Source organism: Elephantulus edwardii, unplaced genomic scaffold (genome assembly GCF_000299155.1).
Source record: "Elephantulus edwardii isolate Elephantulus edwardi_28Jun2011 unplaced genomic scaffold, EleEdw1.0 scaffold00019, whole genome shotgun sequence".
Lineage (NCBI taxonomy): Eukaryota > Metazoa > Chordata > Mammalia > Macroscelidea > Macroscelididae > Elephantulus > Elephantulus edwardii.
In genome coordinates, this window is record NW_006399769.1 from 20,180,454 (window position 1) to 20,195,996 (window position 15,543).

At 42.8% G+C, this 15,543-nt stretch overlaps 2 pseudogenes across 1 annotated transcript; both read left to right on the forward strand.

Annotated features, from left to right (window-relative positions):
• Nucleotides 1-768: 768 nt before the first annotated feature.
• Nucleotides 769-2,427, forward strand: LOC102844553 (annotated as a pseudogene). Its single transcript, XR_438846.1, has one exon. The product of XR_438846.1 is annotated as a tubulin beta chain-like (transcript).
• Nucleotides 2,428-11,412: 8,985 nt separating this feature from the next.
• LOC102870734 overlaps nucleotides 11,413-15,543 on the forward strand; it is a 9,470-nt pseudogene continuing 5,339 nt past the window's right edge.

Sequence of the window (15,543 nt, forward strand, 5' to 3'; positions counted from 1 at the left end):
ATTCCCGACTTCAAGGTGGGGACCTTGGATTCCCTTGTTGGTCTCTCTGATGAGTTGGGAAAACTCGCTATCTCTGCTGAGAGATGCAGCCCTGGACATGCTCACTAGTCTTTGCTGTGAGATTTGGAAGACTTCTATCTGGCCATCTGGTTAGGAAAGATCCATTATTTGTTCCCATTATATATAAAAAAAAGTGTACAATAGATTGAAGGAATTTTCAAACAGTATCATGAATATCACAGACAAGTAAAATCCTGTTGAAGAATGTTTAAAAGTGGCTGGAAGAGTACATGGACAGGAAACTGCCAGAAATGCAAGCTGGATTCAGAAGAGACCATGACAATGATGTGAGAGATATCATTGCTGATGTCAGATACAACCTGCTGAAAGCAGAGAATACTAAAAAGATGTTTACTTGTGTTTTATTAAATTATGCAGAGGAGTTTGAATGTATGTACCACAATGATGGCAGGAGAAGCTCAGACATAATTGTTTGCAATATAGAAAGATAGAAAATAGTTGCCTACGTTTAGAGCAATAATAAAAGTTAACAATGTCTAGCCCATTAACCTGATTGATTAGCTGTGAGATTATTACTCCAGGGACTAAGAATTTGTGATTAAGTCACTATTATCCTAATAAATTACTTGAAAAATGCACCACCAGCAAGGAAGCCTAACAACTGCTTATCTTGAACATAAAACACAGCACATGGCCGCCTCCCTCCCTCCTCCTTTCTCCCTCTCTGAACCTTCCTGCTGCCGCATTCAGATCTTGCTGCTCCAGCCTCCAGGGCACTTACCATCCTCACAGCCTGTGATCCACAGAGGGGGGGAAAAATAACTATATATCGTTCTTTTGTCCCACGCACACCCGAGGCGAGAAGAAAAACCCCCAACACCCAAACCTTAATTTTCCACCATGAGGGAAATCGTGCATATCCAGGCTGGTCAGTGTGGCAACCAGATCGGCGCCAAGTTCTGGGAGGTGATCAGTGATGAACACGGCATTGACCCCACCGGCACCTACCATGGGGACAGCGACCTGCAGCTGGACCGCATCTCAGTGTACTACAATGAAGCCACAGGTGGCAAATATGTTCCTCGTGCTATCTTGGTGGATCTAGAACCTGGAACCATGGACTCGGTTCGCTCAGGTCCTTTTGGCCAGATTTTCAGACCAGACAACATTGTTTTTGGTCAGTCTGGGGCAGGCAACAACTGGGCCAAGGCCCACTATACCGAAGGGGCCGAGCTGATTGATTCCGTCTTGGATGTGGTGCGGAAGGAGGCTGAGAGCTGTGAATGCCTGCAGGGCTTCCAGCTGACCCACTCCCTCGGTGGAGGCACAGGCTCCGGAATGGGCACCATGCTCATCAGCAAGATCAGAGAAGAGTATCCTGACCGCATAATGAATACCTTCAGTGTGGTGCCTTCACCCAAAATATCCGACACTGTGGCTGAGCCCTACAATGCTACCCTCTCTGTCCACCAGTTGGTAGAGAACACCGATGAGACCTACTGCATTGATAATGAAGCCCTCTACGATATCTGCTTCCGTATCCTCAAGCTGACCACACCAACCTATGGAGACCTCAACCACCTTGTCTCAGTCACCATGAGCGGCGTCACCACCTGCCTCCGCTTCCCTGGCCAGTTCAATGCTGACCTCCGCAAGCTGGCTGTCAACATGGTGCCATTCCCACGTCTCCATTTCTTCATGCCTGGCTTTGCCCCACTAACCAGCTGTGGTAGTCAGCAGTACTGGGCCCTTACTGTGCCTGAGCTCACCCAGCAAGTCTTTGATGCCAAGAACATGATGGCTGCTTGTGACCCCCGCCATGGCCGCTACCTCACTGTGGCTGCTGTCTTCCGAGGACGGATGTCCATGAAGGAGGTGGATGAGCAGATGCTTAATGTACAGAAAAGAATAGCAGCTACTTTGTGGAATGGATCCCCAACAACATCAAGACCGCTGCCTGTGACATCCCGCCCCGTGGCCTCAAGATGGCAGTTACCTTCATTGGCAATAGCACCGCCACCCAGGAGCTCTTCAAGTGTATCTCAGAGCAGTTCACCGCCATGTTCCGCCAGAAGGCCTTCCTCCACTGGTACACCGGTGAGGGTACAGACGAGATGGAGTTCACCGAGGCCAAGAGCAACATGAATGACCTCGTTTCTGAGTACCAACAGTACCAAGATGCCACCGCAGAGGAGGAGGAAGACTTCGGTGAGGAGCCTGAAGAGGAGGCTTAAGGCAGAGTGTCCTATCACCTAGGGCTTCTCAGCTCCCTCAGCCTTCTTCCTCAACTTCCCCTTTCCTCTCCCTCAGAATTTGCATTTCTGCCTCTATCTTTTTTTTTCTCCTTGAGGGAGTTCTAGAACAGTGCCTGGCACATAGTAGGCGCTCAATAAATAATTGTTGTTTGTTGAAAAAAAAAAACCTAATCATATATCCCGTTTAAACAGTTCTTTCTCTCATCTGTTTCAATGCAGAATACATTATTTATACCATCTTTTCTTAAGTTCTCCCCAACCCCAATGTTAGTCTCATTTAACAACAGTGGCACTATGCAGTATTTGTCCTTTTGTGACTGAGATATTTCACTCAGCATAATGTCCTCTGTTTTATCTCATTTACATTCCACTTAGAAAATGAGAAATAATACACCAGCAAAAAAAGTGGTTTTCAGGGCTTAAAGAGAATCAGGGATTGTGGGAGGGATAGGAGGGAAGGATGACAAAGAACACAAGGACTTACTCATTTTGTGTAGCTTATGGCACTGGTTTCCCATTATGCACAGGTTAAATGTATCTGACCATATACTTTAGATACGTACAGTTAATATGTCAATTATAACTCAGGAAAGAGGAGTGAAGAGACTGTTTCTGCACATATTCTTCTTAGGCACACAGTGTCCCTTGGAGAAGTTCTAGAAAACCTCTAACAATGGCATTTTCTGTCATCAGAGAAAGAGAACTGAGCAAGTCGTAACCAAAGAGTGGGGCAGTCTTTGCATTTTGTTCTATCTAATCTTGTCTCTATGCACATACATTAATAATTCAGAACTCAATAAAATTCAGATAAAAACGAAACAAGAAGGTAAACTCCAACACAGCAGAGGTGCTCAGGAGGTAGTTGTTCCACCAAATGAGGCTACCAAGCTTTCAAGAAATGTTCTCTTACAAAAACATAACATATACACACAATATTGACATCAAATGAGTCCTAATGGAATCTCCTAAACCCAATTCCTGCTCCTTGATTTCCTCACTCCAGATCATCCTTCCCTCCACTTGGAAAGATCAGCTTCCTGAAGCATGGGTAAGTCTGGTTGTCAGAACACTTCTTCACAGCCCACTCATTCAGAATTTCTTCATGCAGAATACACCCCAAATTCTTCATTGAAGCATTAAGCACTCTTCATGAAGTGGCCTCAGCTTACCTTTCTAGCACCAGATCACTTCAGTTCCCCTCCATAAATCTCTCTTCTGCCTATCATCATGTACCGAACTTCTTGTCTTTTCTTGGTACCCTGCACTTTGATAATTTTGCTCATGCAGTTATTTCTATGCAATCTAGAATACTTGATCCCTACAATCTTCTGCCTCTTATAAGCCTACCCATCTTTTAAAGTTCAGCTCATGGGCAACCTCTCTGAGCTCCCAAAGCCAAAATTTATCTTCATTCTTGCATCCATCCACTAATCATTCTAATACTGTATGCTAGGTAGAAAAGAACAAGATGCATGCAGGTCCTATTACCAAACACTTTTCAAGATGGAGACCAACATGTACATGTCATTGTAGTTAGGTGCCATCAAGTTAACTTTAACTCATAGTACACAGGACATCTTCATGCTGCAAAGATTTATGTCACCCAATTTGTCAGTAGTGCCTGCAATGAGAAACTAGTTTATGAGATTGTTTCTTTTCCAATCTGTCTATGAGAATACCACTGATGTTCCAATCTGACTAACTTTCATAAAGACTAGGTAATTTTTGGATAACTAAGGTCTCCTTAGGGAGCTCTGTTGGTGTAGTCCATTGAGAGATCATTGCTAACCCAAAGGCTCACTTCTCTGGTGGTTCAAATCCACCAGTGGCTCCTCAGGAAAAAGGAAGTCAGCTCTCACGTGACTGACAATCTTAGAAACCCACTGAATTCAATGTAAATGTGGTTTTGAGGGAGTATCATCAACTCACTTAATGAGGAAAATCAAAGTATGGATCGGACAAACAACAGTCCTCACAACTGTAATAATAAAACATAAATGAAACCTAAATAAATATAAATGAAGGAAATATTGGCGTTGTCAAGGATTTCATGGACCCATGATCAACACCCATGGAAGGAGCAGTCAAGAATTCAAAAGACATACTGCATTGGGAAAATCTGCTGTCAAGGAGTTCCTTCAAATACTAATGTGCAAAGATGTCATTTTAAAGATTAAGGTGCACCTGACCCAAGCCATGGCAATTTTAGGTGCTTCACATCCATGTGAAAAGTTGGACGGTGAATAAGAAAGGCAAAAGAAAAATTGATGCCTATGACTTGTGTTGTTGGTAAAAAAATATCAAAAATACCATGGACTATCAAAAAAAAGGAAATTTAAAAAATGCATGCTTTAGAGGATGTGCAGACAGAGTGCTTCTTAGGAGGAACGAGTGAGAAGCTTTATGTTCTATTATTTTGGGCATTCTGTCTGGAGAGATAAGTCCCTAGAAAATGACATCATGCTTGGTAAGGTGGAAGGTCAGTGAAGGAGAGGAAGTCTGTCAAGATGGATTGGCCTAGTGACCTGGCTTGAGGTCCAGTGATCTGGCTTGAGGCCCAGCGATCTGGAATGACAGAAATTGTGAGGGATTGTGGGGAGGGATCACTTAGGGCTGTGTTTTATAGGTATAGGAGTTCTATGAGTCAGCTATGACTAAACAGTATCTCACAGAAGGATGTAAATGTCCCCTGAATTTATTCCTTCCTTGAGACTTAGTTTTGATCCTGACAGGATTGGGGAAAATCCTAAAGCAGCAATGTTCATTGCTAGGCAGTTGGTGGTTTAAAGAGTTAATTCGGGTGTTCCGTGATTGAGACATAATTATGTCATTAGGTCCACTGATGCATGTGGCATATTCTAGATGTTTGGGAATTTTTAAAAGTTTTGGTGTGAGTGTTTCAGACCATTTTGCACCTCGTTAAGCAGATATATGGTAATGCTCACCACATCCACCAGGGCTTCAACCAATAGTGATTTCTAGTGAGATTGCAAACAGTAATTATATTTCTGAAGTGATAATTTTGATCTTATATTGCCACTGGGAAAAGAATGTTAGTTTGCAGGCTTGTTCCCAAATGAGCTCTGAAGAACTCATTTATTCTCTGTAATGGAAGGGAACACAGCTGTAAATCTGGGGGATGGGAGGAGACAGCAGTAGGAAAGATGAGGTGTGCCATGATAGCACCTCTCAGTTACCCTAGAAACTCTCCAAAGCTTAAAAGATGCTTTGAAAGACCAGCTTGTCTCATCAGAATCTTCTTTAGCTAATGAGTTTGACTTTGGGGATTACCTCTGCTTCCTTCCAATCATTTCTTCCTCCTGGCCTTTGAGGTCTGTGGTTGCTAAGAGGCTGTCAATGGTGCGTGTGGAGTGCTTGGTTCTGGCCAGCTGTGATCCCTGGAGCCTCAAATGGCCTGAACAATCTATGATTTTTGGCATACAAGTGTTTTCAGAATTCAAAAGATAATTTCAGCTCAGGCATAATTTTCCTAAAATTTCCCATAGTAGCTCTCCATATGCCCTTTGGTGAAGAATGAGTTAGTCTCAGACAGTGGGGTTGTAGGTGTTCCCATGCTTCTGACGGGCAGGTGTGGGGCTATGAATGTTCCTGATGCCCAGCAGTCTTAAGCTTGGGTGTAAAGAAGGGCAGGGAACAGGACGGTGAATGTGGCTGCAGAACTGAAGGTTGTGGGGGATTCGAAGGTTGTAAGAGATCAAGTCTTGGAAATTGCTAGAAACCAAAGGAAACAACAGATTCAGAAGCATGAGAGCCAGATCTCTAAAGACAGTCGCTCCGCTTCATGCTTCTGAGGTTCTTACATTTCTTCTTTATCTCAGAAGGTGCTTTCAGATGCTCCTTCATGTTGATGGTCACAGTGTGGGGCCAGCTGTGACATTATGAGTGATGGTTTGATGCATTTGCTTCTGTTCACTGGAAGTGTTGGAAGCTGGGAATTCACCTCACTAGCAGACAGTTTGTGTAGAGCTGGCCTCACTCATGGAAGCCCTGTCTGCAGTGGAATAAAGCGTGGCCTGGTCTTGCTCCGTCCTCATGATTGCTGGCATGCTTGAGTTCACTGTTGTGCTCACTGAGTATTTTGAGTGTCTTCAAACCTAGAGATTCATCTTCCTACACCAAATCAGACAATATTCCAATGTAATGAATGATAGAGTTTCCACTGGCTGGTTTTCAGAAGGGAAACACCAGACCTTTTCTCCTAGTCTGGAAACTACGCTGAAGCTTTACTGGTACTTGAAATAGCGGTGACTTAGCTTCCGGCGTCAGAGAACAACACAAGCCACTACAATTCAACAGGACCAACAAAAGATAGTCAGTAATGGCTCTCATTACAGAGTGCTCCACACCGCACATCTAACATCTTATTTCATTATTATGGTAATTGTATCAGGTAATTACCGAGGACTGTTGGTTCATTTTACAGCAGGAAAGTTTAGCTTAGAGAATTTATAAGCTCTTCCAAGGCAAAGGAGCCCTGGTAGTACAAAGGTTAAGCTGACCGTTGCTAATTGACAGATTGGTGGTTTAAGTCTTCCCAGCAGCTCCAGGAGGGGGTTCTGGTGGCCTAGTGGTAAAGAGCTACACTGTCAAAACCCAAAGGCACAGATGCTCCGATGAGAAGCATGAGCCATCTCCTCTCAGCTCTTGGCCAATTCTGTGCTTGAAAACACCCCACAGCTTCCACGTTTATAGAACTAATGCCTAAGAGAACGAGAATCCCATCCGAGGCTCCAGCTCTTCACTCCGCCATTCCTTTTTGCCGTTCGGTGTGGTGCCTTCTCTTTCCTTTCCACTTGAAGTATATATTCTATATTATTTCAAATACAGTGCTGATAATAGACAAGAACATACATCCACTGTGTAATAAACTAGCTTTAGTTACACACTCACAAGCTTTTCTAAGAGTTGTATTTTAATCTGAACTCATAACGTCTCTCACAAATGTTGTTGTGTGCCATCGAGCCGTAACTGACTCATAGCTGACCCTCTAGCAGGTTTCCAGAGACAAAATTATGTCCCAGGTATATTTTTAAGCCTCTGTAACATGTTGTTGTTGTTGTTGTTGTTGTTGTGTGCCATCGAGTCACCTGCGACTCATAGCGACCCCATGTACAACAGCCCTAAACTCCGCTCTGTCCTGTGCCAGTCGCACTCTGATACACCCGTCCCGATTACCCCAGTCACTGAATCAATCCACCTCATAGAGGGCCTTCCTCTCCTGCGCTGTCCCTCCACCCTCCAAAGCATGATGTCCCTCTCTAAGGACCGGTCTCTCCTCACAACAAATACTTGAGTGTCTTATAATTGCTGTGCAATAGGAAGTTCAGGTGGGTTGATTCATGGTGTTGGTTTCAGCAGAGGTCCAACACAGTAGGTGTTGACTTTTTCTTCCATGTTCCAGAGTGGACTTCTTGATGTGTCTTCTACTAATGCCTAAAGTGGAAGCAGACAGGAGAAGGACCAGCTTCCCTTTTCTAACTGGGTGGAGAGGAAGCCGGAAAATACCAATAACATTTCTGAAAGAAACTATGCAATTTTACTTCTTGGCTTTTAAAACTCTTGCATAGCCTGGAGGTTGGAAGGATATGGGTTCTCACTGTCACCTTTGGAAGTCCAGCTTGGACGCTAGCAATAGTCTTTTGAAATGCCTGAGTAGTTGTGTTTGCTGGGCTTAGGGCACAGGAAACTGAGATCCTACTTATGGAGTAACTTCTACTTATAATTAACTATTTAAAGAAAGAGAATGGCAAAAAGGGTATCATCTTTGAGGTAGTCAGCCTGAGCTTTCTGTAGATCCTGTCCAAGATGGTGCATTTATGCCTAAGAAGATTGTCACAGGAAACACTGGAGATATACAGCCCTAGCTTCTTAGGGAACTAAGGGAAAAACTGTAAACCACATGCCAAAGCAGATTTATTGTGCAGCATCGGGGAATGGTATGTGAATGGCAGGCATCTCTGAGAACCTATAGAGGTGACTCCTGGGAGTAAGAGGCCGCTGTAGATGACTGCTACGCCACCACAACAAACTAACTGGGTAAGACTGTTGTACAGTTCCTCTTTCACCTTGCAGCTCCATGGGAAGAAGATGGGCAGTCTCCTCTCATTAAGGTTTAATGGGCTCAGAAAGCCAATGGAAAGTCACTGTGACTTGGAATATACTTGATGGCAGAGAATTTGAACTTGAAGAATGTGTGTGTGTGTGTGTGTGTGTGTGTGTGTGTGTGTGTGTGTGAGAGAGAGAGAGAGAGAGAAAGACAGAGACAGAGACAGAGAGACAGAGAGAGAGTGTTCTTGAATGCCCACTAAAAGTTTTATAGTTTGGATCATTTATTTCTATTACAATGTTATACTCTACTTTTATGTTCAATCACTAATCTTACACTGATTTAATATTGATTAAATGTATAAAAAAGTTACCTCATGGATAGCTCTCTCACACACACACACTGATACACACAGACACCCCTCACATACTCAGTCTGAATGTGTGAGGAGGGGGTGCCCCACAGATTATTAGTGTTTTAGATCCCTCATATGCCTTATTCCAAACCTGTGTAGTACTCTCTATATTCATTGTTATTGTTGTTGTTGTTGTTGTTGATTGCCTTTGAGTCAAGCACAATTCACAGCGACCCTATGAACAAAAAGCCTGAAACCCCTGTACAACTATAGACATTTATCAAAGTTCGAGTTTCCGGAAGCAAGTTGTTTAGGAAGTGGATGCCACTCCAACCTGCATCCTTGATCTCATTTCACCGTGTCCCTTCTCACCAGTCACCATTATGACACCTCAGCAGGACTTTTACACTTGCTCTTCTGCCCATATTCTCCTTCCCTGAATGTCACAAGGTAGCTTCCTTGTGTCCCTAATGGTCTCTTTGGCAGATGTTCCTTGACTAGGCAGTGTAGTTGCCACCCACAACCCCCCTACACTCCAGCCCTGCTCACCTTATTATGTTTGTGACGGCCCACAGCACCACTTTATGTCTTTGCTTATTTGTTTCTGTCTCTGTCCCCAGTTAGGTAGTTCTAGGTGATTTGTTGTCAGCTGCCATCAGGTCGAGTTTGACTTATAACAACATAAACAACAGATCTGAACTCCGTGTTATCCTATGCCAACCTTATCATCTCTAACATACTTCAGTCCATTGCTGCAGTCACTCTGTCAGTCCGTCTCTTTGAAGGCTTCCTCTCTTTCATTGACCAGCCACCTTCCCAAGCATGATATCAATTACTGAGGAACAGTCCCTTGTACCAACATGCTCAAAATATGTGAGATGGCGCTTTGACATCCTAGCCTCTAAGGAACACAGACTGTACTTTCTCCAAGACCTGCTTTCTTTTGCAGTCCATAGGACATCCAGTACTCTTCTCTAATACCATAACCCAAACCTATCAATTCTTCTTGTCATCTTTATTCATTGTCCAGGTTTCAGATACATAACAAGTGGTTAAAAGTTTATGGCCCAGTCAGGTGCACCTTAGACTTTAAAATTAGATCATTTCTCCTCATAAATTTGGAGGAGTCCCTGATAGAAGACCGTCTCGATGCACTATGTCTCCTGGTCTCCTGACTGCTGGTTACCAAGAATGTTGATTGAGGATCCAAGTAAGATGAAATAACTGACAAATTCAATCTTCTCCATCTATTGCAATGCTGTCCTTCATCCCAACAGTGAGGATTATGGACTCCTTGATGTTGAGATGTAATCCATGTTGAAGGTTGTCGTCTTTGATCTTCTGCAGCAGTGTTTCAAATACTTCTCACTTTCAGCAAGCAAGGCTATGTAATCTGCATAAGGCAGGTTGTTAATGAGTCGTCCTCAGATCCTGATGTTCCATTCTTCCTAGAGTCCAGCTTCTCAAATTATTTTCTCAGGATACAAAGTTGTTATTGTTGTCGTTTTGTGCCATTGAGTTGCCTGTGATGCATAGCAACCCTATGTACAACAGCTCTGAAGCCTGCCCTGTCCTAAGCCAGTCTCCCTGACTCCAACACACCTACCCTGACTGCCCCAGGTACTGTATCAGGTTACAACCCTGACTGACACTTTTGTGATTTTTTGATCATACAGTGTTCCCTTGCTCTGTTCACACAGCAATACCTTGGTTTAGGTATAAGTTTTGTATACCTTGGTCTATGTGTAAGATATATATAATTAAGTATTCTAGGTATAAGTTTTGTATGAGCATAATTAAGTATTCTGGGATTCTTGTCAATGTTACCCATGGTGTGTTATGATCCACACAGAGGTTATATTGTCAATTGCTCTGCTCTAGCACATAACACATTGAGATGGCACACAACCATCTTCTAATAAACATTTGTTCTTATTGCCCTTGCCTGTTAATTCTATCTACCCAAATTCCTTTCATTTTCTGGAGCACAAACTGACTTACTCTTTTACAAAAGCAAGGCCATTCAATGCAAACTGGTGTTCACCTCCATGTCCTGAGCATGTTTTTTCTTTCAGCAGTGCACAGAAACACAGAGGAGCAAAGTCACTATAGTGATGTGGTCAGCGACACAATGATGACTTTGGAGTTTTAAGTGGGGATGCATTTTTCTCTTTTTCAAATTTAAGAACCAAGACTATCCTTCTCCTTGTAGCAATGCTTATGAATTTTTATCATGTCCAGACAACACTTTAGCCTTTCCCCAATCGAAGGAAAGAATTTCAGACATTCTTACTAGAGTCTGGTATGTAGAGGCCCTTATCAGGAAAAGAGTTCTTCTGAAATAGTCTGAGTCATACCAAAGTAAGATTCTTCCTTGATTGTGTTGCTAAAAGAAAATAAAGAAAACCTTTGGAGGACTGACTTTTTGAAGGATTTAATGATGGCTCAGCTCTCTGGCCTTTCCCCAGGGTTAGATATTCCCAACACACTTTGTGAGCAATTTCTAGAACAGGATATAATCCAGGAAGGCTAGAAATTAGAAAACCTTCTCCCTTGTGTTCCTTGCCTCCACTCCCTCCACTTTAATATCAAAGAGGCCTATACTTCCAAGGAGGAGAGGCATTTTTCTTGGATATTCGACTTGCCTTAAAGATTATGCTTTCAAGGATAACAAAGACTAGTTTGGTGCAGGGATAAAAAAAAATGACGGCTACATGTATTTGCCTCCTATTTTAAGAGTGTGAGTTCAGGAACCAGACTGCTTGAGTTCAAAGTCAAGTTCCAACATTAACTACCTGCGTGACCTTGGATGACTTATTAACATCTCTTTACTCAGTTTCCTCATTTGTACAATGGAGATAGTAGCAACCCACCTCATATGGTTGCTGTTAGGTTGTTTGTTGTTGGTATGTGTCGTTGAGTTGGTTGCGACTCATAACAACCCCATGTACAAAAGCCCTGAAACCTGCTCTCTCCTCTGTCAACTTTACTGTCTCCGACACACCTACCCTCATTACCTCAGTCACTGAATCAATCCATCTCGTTGAGGGTCTTCCTCTCCTGCACTGTCTCTCCACTCTGCCAAGCATGATGTTCCTCTCCAAGAACTGGTCCCTCCTTGCAACATGCCCAAAGTATTTCAGATGAAGCTTCAGAATCCTTGCCTCCAAGGAGCAGCCTGATTTCACTCTCTCTAGAACAAAAATGCTTGTTCTCCTGGCAGTCCATGGTATATTCAACACTCTTCTCCAGCACCACAGCTCAAAGGTATCAATTATCCTTCTATCATCCATAGTCATTGTCCAGCTCTCTGATGCATAACAAGCAATTGCAAAGACTATCGCCTGGATCAGGTGCATCTTCAGTTGCTCTGGAGAGGTTCCTGACAACAGACTTTCCCAATGCAATTCGTTTCTTGATCTCCTGGCTGCTGGTACCAAGAGTGTTGATTGTGGAGCCTAGCAAACGAAAACTGTTAACAATCTCAATCTTTTCACCACCTATCATGATTCTGCCAGTGATAAGAATCTTTGTTTTCTTGATGTTGAGCATCAATCCATATTGAAGGCTGTTAGGTACACAAGTTAATATAGGATGAGGTTTTACAGCCATGCCTGACAAACAGTAATCACTCTAATAGTTAGTGATGACAAATATGGTTGTGTGTATTACAATCATTGTCACCACTACCACCACCAACATCGTCTTGCTAAATGGGACCCACTTGGACATTAGTGTAGCACTGAATAGAGGCAGTGACCCATTGACTCTTCATGAGTACTGCCTGGGCGTGGCCCTGGCCTGATGTTTGGACTTCCTGGTAAAAGAACCACATAGGTCTATGACAGTCTATTAGCTAAATTTTCTAGGATCCCAGAAAGGGATCTTTACTTCTGTGCTGAGAGATTTGTAAGGATCTTTAGACCATGCTCATGAAAATCTCTCTAGATTGTTGTAGGACAATGTCTAATCAAATGACTGAGGGAAATAGCAATATAAAAATGAACAGTTTTTGTTGGGGTTGTGTAGCAGTGAGTTAGGACTGGCCCATAGCTGACCTTCTAGTGGGTTTTCAGAGGCAGTAAATTGCATGGGAGGAGAATTCCCATCTGTCTCCAGTGCAGCAGCTGGGGGGTTAGAACCTCGTACGTTGCCAGCACAATTGCTTATTGCTAAGTCACCAGACCTCCCTAAAGACTTTTAACAATGATGAGAAGGAGGGGAAACTAAAAACCTTATTGCTGTAGAATGGGCTTCCTTTGGGGTTTAGAGGCTACAAATCACAAGGGAAGAGGTTGTCCAACTTTGTTCTAAGTTGTCAGAGGTTTCAAACCACCAGAGACACACAGTTTGGGTGAGCAGCACACAAGTCCCCGGACTTAACTACCAGAATGAGGAGTTGTTGCTTAGGGGCATTACGTTTCTGTTGTTAGTATGTTCTGAAACGTTGGAACTGACCCATAGCTGAACTTCCAGTGGATTTTCAGAGACTGTAATTGCCTGGGAGGAGATTGTTGTTGTTTGTAGTCATGTGCCATCGAGTCGCTTGCGACTCATAGCAATCCTATGTACAACAGCCGTAAACTCTGCTCTATCCTGTGCCAATCACACTCTCTCCGACACACCTACCCTAATTACCCCAGTCACTGAATCAGTCCACATCAGAGAGGGCCTTCCCCTCCTGTGCTGTCCCTCCACCCTCCCAAGCATGATGTCCCTTTCCAAAGACCTGTCTTTTTTTCCCTGCAAAGCAGGTGATGAATTCAAACCATGTATTTTTGAATTGGCAGCACAACTCTTTACCCATTAGGTAACTAGAGCTCTCTAAGTTTCTGTTGTTGTTGTTGTTGTTGTGTGCTGTTGAGTCCAAACTGACCCTTAGCTGACCCTCCAGCGAGTTTTCAGTGGAAGTAAGTCACACAGGGGGAGATTGCCCATCCTTCTCCTTCAGAAAAGCTGGTGGATTTGAACACCATGCCTTTAGGATTGCAGCACAACCTCCTACCTAGCACCAGAGCTCCCTTTCTGTTAGTGGTGGTAAGATAATTTGGAAAAGGGTAGTGACAATGAATGTACATCACAAAATATCAAATGCAACTGAATTACACATGAAAAATGCTGAACTGAGAAATACTTGTTTATGTATATTTTTAGCACCTTAAAAAATACCCACTCTGCTAGCCTATAGGATAAATATTTGTGCTACCACGCCACCAGCTGCACTGAGAAAATCTCTGTCCATGCAATTTATAGCGTCTGAAAACCTTCTAGAAGTCAACAATGAACTGGTTCCAACTTGATGGCACATAACAACAACATAAAATGTTGTGTTGATCAATCACATCATAATGACTAAGAAATAATTCTTTAAAAAACCTGAAAAACATCTAGTGCACTGAATATGGCCCAGAAATAGACCTCCTACACATTTGTTAAAATGTTGAAGACTGGACTGAAATGTAAGCACCAAAATATGGTGTAAACTGAATTTGACCAAAATGCTACTTCTTTTGTTTCAAAACCTTGGCTTCTAGGTTTGACTCAGCAAAGGGCTTTGCTGACTTTGTTCACCTTTCAACTCCAGGAATTAAACCCTGGAATGGGTAACGGATGTTAGCATAGTAGGAACATCTGCGGTGGAGGCCTCCTCGTGCAGATCACCACACGACGTACTGCTTTTATACATGGCTCTGCTCAGAGAACACGTGGGCCTCCTCTCTACCTTCCCAGACAGCCCCCGCATGGCAGAGAGGCAGTCTCTAAGGATTTCTCTAAGGCCTACAGCCTTTTGAAGTGGAAAATTATTCTAGTTGATTAAAAACAAATTCTAAGTCCAGTACCCATAACTGTCTTGGGTTCTTCCCCCCCCCCTTATGAATGAAGTAATCTTAGAAAATGCAATAAACAAACCAAACAAAATATAGCCCATTGCATGCCCAGACCAGACACCTCACAAGGCTATGGCTCACCATGCCACCCTTGTTCTGGTTGGCAAATAGGAATTCAATTATCTAGATTATTCTAGATGGACTTGAATGTGTATGTGCATATATGTGTGTGTGTAATTAAAATTTTAAAAAGCAGCACTGTCAAAGAGAAAATGCTGTTTCCTGTCCTAACCTTGTCCTGGTCTCTGGTCCATTTCTTGTCTCATATTCCTTAAGAACAGAAGTTGCTCACTGCCATTTGCAGGATGGCTCTTTATAAAATTTTGTAGGTTCCTTTGCACGTTTTCTGTCCCATGCTGTATCTATCCAAAGGGTAGGCATTTCACTGTCTTCTGTAAACTCCAGAGAGACACATATGTAAACAACCAGAGAGGGAAAATTTGGGGGTTCTTCAAATTACAGCTGTCACAGACGTTTTCTCTCTATTGTGTATGATTGATTAACTCAAACACTGTGAAGAGATAACCACTAGATTTTAATAATTACATTGTAATTCCACAAGTCTATTTGCATGCCAACTCCAAAGAAATAATGTTTAAGAGTTTGAGGAAGGCATCAAATGCTTTGTTTCGCAACTGATTTCTCTATTCCAGTCACACGGAATGGAAAATGATTGTTAATATTTGGCTGTCGTCAGTGTACCACACCCCTGAGAAGGAGGCACTGAAAATTAAGCTCTTTTACATATGAGAAAACCAAGGCCCCAGGTGATTAAGTTCCTTGCCAAATTAACAGATTTAAGAAGCAGTAGAGACTTCTGCTGGTCAACCCCCTAGAACTTCATGTGAAGGTCCCACAAAAATACACTAACAAAATGGGAAAAGTCTGTCATATAACTTAGACTACATTGCTTCCAGTACACTAAGAATATAAGTGAAAAAAATATATATATAATAG